This window comes from Erinaceus europaeus, chromosome 22 (assembly GCF_950295315.1).
Source record: "Erinaceus europaeus chromosome 22, mEriEur2.1, whole genome shotgun sequence".
NCBI classification, from domain to species: domain Eukaryota; kingdom Metazoa; phylum Chordata; class Mammalia; order Eulipotyphla; family Erinaceidae; genus Erinaceus; species Erinaceus europaeus.
In genome coordinates this window covers 16,102,225-16,107,128 of record NC_080183.1, presented here as the reverse complement: position 1 = coordinate 16,107,128, position 4,904 = coordinate 16,102,225, and positions in this window count along the sequence as shown.

Below are 4,904 nucleotides of genomic sequence, written 5' to 3'. Positions count from 1 at the left end.
CATTTCTTAAAAATAAAAAAAAAAAGAAAGTAATTTCGGGGCCAGTTGGTGGCGCACCTGGTTGAGCGCACATGTTACAGTGCACAAGGACCCGGGTTTGAGTCCCCAGTCCCCACCTGCAGGGGGAGAGCTTTACGAGTGGTGAAGCAGGGATGCGGGTGTCTCTCTGTCGCTCTCCCTCTCTATCACCCCCTCCCTCTCAATTTCTGGTTGTTTCTATCCAATAAATAGATAGTTGTTTTTTTTTTTAAATTCAGCCAAGTGAAAACTTAAAAGAAGTAAATAGCAAACATCCATGTATGTACCACATGGATTAAAATATTTACAAACTGCTAATTTTTAAACAAAGATGCTTCCCCCACTCTGCTATTTGACAGGTGTCCAGTTAGAATGTGTTGCCTGCACAGACATCAGCCCTCTGAGGTCAGACAGTCCGGGTTTTTTTTTTTTTCCCAGGAGACTTGTCTCATTCCACAGGGTTCTCTGGCAGTGGTCCGCAAAGAAACCCATCTCTCCCCGTGTGCTCCCGCTATGTTTCCCTCCCGCAGGCCTTGGTTTCTGCCATTCTCTTCTCTAGCTGGCGTGTTGGAGTCAGCTGCTCTAACCCCTGCTGCTTGATGACACATTCTCAGATGAGAACTCAGTCCTCAGGTAATATGTCACTTTAGAGTGGAAGCAGGTACGTAGCAAACTGAAATTAGACCACCTTTAGCTGTTTTTCTCCCTAACTGATTGGTGCACTTTGAAAATGCATTTCCTGCTATTTAGAGAAGAAAATCTTAGACTTTAAAAAAAAAGTCTTGATTGTCTCTGATATTCATTTGGAAGAGTTAATCTGAATGTTCAGTGTCGTGTGAATCACAGGGGTTCTGTCATGACATTTATCATTTACAGAAAATGACTGTCTGTCTGGCAGGCATTGTGCAGTTCCTTTTTGAAAGAAATATGTGACACGCAAGCCCTAAAGTCTGTATATATATTTTTTGAAAAGATTTTATTTATTCATGAAGAATAATAGGCAGAGAGGGAGAAAGAACCAGACGTCACTCTGGTACATGTGGTGCCAGGGATTGAACTCTGGACTTCACGCTTGAGAGTCCAACATTTTATCCACTGCACCACCTCCCGGACCACTAAAGTCTGTATTTTTAAAAGGTCACTTTTCTGCAAACACTTGCCTTTAAGCCCAAAGCATATAGTTCTAAGGGTGAGTTAAGTAACCCTGATATTTCCTTAAGAGACCCTACTATGTGCTTTTGGAGACAGATGAGGGTGGGGTATGGATGAAACCATTCTGAGTAGCTTGAGAACCACTTTTTAAAGATACCAAGGAATAAAATCAGAATAAAATGAATAGAACACACACAAAAAAAACAACTACTAAGTGTGTCTCAGAGTTTTGCTCCTACCCCAATTCATTCATTCATTCATTCATTCATTCATTCATTCATTCATTCATTCATTATCTCCCTCCTTCTTTTACCGGAACGTTGTCCACTTCTGCTTTATGGTGATACTGAGAATAAAACTTAGAACTTCAGAGCCTCAGGCATGACATTCTTTTGTAAAACCGTTATGCTGTCTCCCCAGTTTTACTTTTTAATTTATATTTTATCACTTGGAACTCTTCTTTAAGCTGGAAAGTTGACTCGCTTTCACTGCTAGTTGGAGAAACTCTGAGCCTTAAGCTGTCGTTTCCCACAGTGGCTTTAGACATGCAGTCCAGTCGGTCTCTGCTCTGTGTGACCTGTAGACATGCAGTCCAGTCGGTCTCTGCTCTGTGACCTGACGTGACGGTCGAGTCCTCTCTGCACGCCGGGGCTCAGGGTCAAGTGTTGGGAGCTTGGTGGGGTGACTTGTGTCCCTGAGGCTTTGGCTGGTCCTGATGACGGCTGAGAAGGGGATGAAATGGGTTAGTCCAGACCAGAGTCATGGAAGAGCCTCCAGCCACAGGAGTGAGTGTGTGTGTGTGTGTGTGAGTGTGAGTGTATGTGTGTGTGTGTGATTGTGAATGTGTGTGTGTGAGCGTGTATGAGTGTGAGTGTGTGTGTGTGAGTGTGTGTGTGAGTGTGTATGTGTGTGTGTGAGTGTGTGTGTATGTGAGTGTGTGTGCGAGTGTGTGTGTGAGAGTGTGTGCGAGTGTGTGTGTGTGAGTGTGTTTGAGTGTGTGTGAGTGTGTATGTGTGTGTGTGTGAGTGTGTGAGTGTGTGTGAGTGTGTGTGTGTGAGTGCGTGTGTGTGAGTGTGTGTGTGAGTGTGTGTGAGTGTGTTGATTTTTGCCCCCTCTTAAGGCTGACCCTCACCCTGAGGTGTGGGAATTGCATCTCCTGTAGCCTTTCTCCCAGGCTAGAGGTGCAGCTCTCCTGGGAAATGGACTCTGTCCTTGGGGGTCTCGGGTGTCTGTTTTCTCGCTGTCAGTAAGGGATCTGCACTGTTGAGGTCAGGCCATCATGGTCACTGTGCTCAGGGTGTCTCGATGCATGGCCCCTTGGGGTGTCAGTGGGGATGGGGTGCCTAGACCTAGTCCCAAGCCTGGAGTGTCTCCAGAGGAGTCCCTGTCTGGTCTAGTCTCCCTGCACCTAGGACGCTACCCTGAGGTCCTCACAGCTGAGAGACAGAGAGGGACTAGCCTCCCTCCATTTCTGTTCACGGCATCGTGTCACACTCACAGCATGGGACCCTCGGCCGGCCAGAGGTGAGCAGCCTGTGAGCTGAGTGAGGACCGCAGCCAGGCCTGGCCAGAAGTGCACTGGGGGCTGGGGCTGGGCCTGGGCCTGGGGAGGTTTCTACTTCTAGCCCTTTACTGGGGCAGCTGGCTGGCTTGTGTGTATGACTGCTGCCGGACACCGAGGGCAGGGAGGAAATGGAGCAGGTCTCCACAATGGGAATTTCAGTCGGTCGCTCACTGATGGCAGTTTCGCTGTGAGTTGGCGGCTCTTCACATGCGCTCAGAGCCTGGCCCTGCTGGTGGTGACTGAGCTTCCTCATGCTGGAGTGGCTCCTGGTGGCCTCTGTTCTGGCAACATGAAAGGCACGCAGGAGAGAAGTCCTCTGGCTCAGCTGGCCCCTAGTTATGGTGACCATCACTCTTCTAGGTCTTTCTAACTTGTGCAACACCTGTGACTTGTACCCAGTTATTTCAATAATGAGACCAGGGACTCCAAGAGTGAGAGCAACTTTGCTGTGTATTCATGTGGTCAAGTACCTTGGAAGACCCCGCACTGTCACTGCCTGAAGCAGGAAGGCTCACACAGCCCCTGCTGTTTGAATCTCTCACCCCTGAGCTCAAGGAAAGCCTTGCCTAACACCTTGACAGGGTTAACTCACAGAGACCAAGTCCATAGGTGAGATCAGATGTCGGCTCTGAAGTTACTTGTGGTCCAGATCAAGGTTTGAAGTTGTGGTCTGAGTTGTGTTGGCTGTACCATCTGAAGAGGTAAAAATGATGTATGTGAAACAGTTTTCAAAGTCTATTTTCTGAGAGTCCTGATACAGGGCTGTGAGCAGTTGGAAAGATTTGGTTGAAATCTGGCAGCATATAGGGTGACGAGCCCTCAGCTCAGTTTCAGGAAGCTTCTGAGCTCTCTTCCTCACTCAGGTTCTGTAATGTTCCTTGTGACAGATTCATTACTGTGATGTTGAACTTCAGGCCAAGAATCATCTGGAAAACATTATCTTCCGCTTTTTGTCATTGCCTCCGCTACTGTGAAATTCCACGTGTAAAACTCTGCTAATATCCCTTCCTGGGATTATTGTCACACAGATAGTTTTGTTTTCATCTTATCAGAATCATTTCTACTTAAGTATGTTGAAGAGCATAAGGTCTGGAGAAATCCATCTCTCAACACACGACAGCTTCACCGATGTTCTCTTACCAGTGGAAGACGTGATTCCCAGAAGGAAACTGCTCTGTAATCAGTGAGTTAAAAAAATAAATAAATAAAAAGCCAGAGTCTGGCTACCAAGAATTGAAACGGAGGAAGGAGGAAGGCACTTGCAGATTCTCTAAATACTTCCTACCCTCAGCTCCTGTTTCTGAAACGTTTTGGTGCTATGCGCTGGAATCTGTCAGTTGATGATCGGGAGATGATCCTGCTTTCTTGGCATTCTTCCCTTCTTGTTTCAAATCTTGTCCTGGTACTAACACTGGGGGTGGGGGGGTAGGGGAGAGAGAGGGAGGGAGGGGGATGTCTCAAAGGAAAAGTGAGTATGAAGTTCCCCAGCAAACCTGCCCTACAGTCACCATTTTCTATGTCCCTCCTTGTGACAAAATGCTGTCAGTGTCTGCTGTGACTTCTAAGAGCTGGGTACCAAACTGTCACTTAATTCTCCTGTCCTGGTGAGTGATCTTTCTTTAACGATACCTGACCCTCCCCCCCCCCCGTGGCCAGTGTGTGTTGCTGAGACACAGGGTCCTGAGCTGAGCTTCTGTGAAAGCTTCGCTCTGTGTCTTCACACTGTGGAACTGTTTCGTGATGCTTTCGTGTACTCTTTGTCTTCTGAGTTTTGAAACCTGTCATAAATAAACTTTTTCACTATGCACCTGAAACGTTTTGAGATCTATTCTAGTGAGCCTGGCTTACATTAATTTTTTTTTAAATCTCTCGTCTCTCCTCTGCATTTTAAGAGGGACAGCTTTTGCATCTGCATGAATCGTTTTTGATCTATTCGGGTTATTGACATCAAGAGACAATGACAAGAACACACTGAGGCTGAGATTAAATTCATGCCGGAGGATGGTGAGGGGGCTGGGCTGGGCTCACAGCCAAGAAACTGGGGCACAGACACTGCTCAGCTTTAAGCCATTACTTGATCTCCAGCACTGCCCATTTCCCAGGGAGCACACCTACTCTGTTCACCTCTGGAGCCCGTCCTTTGGACACCAAGGTGATCAGTAAGTCAGGG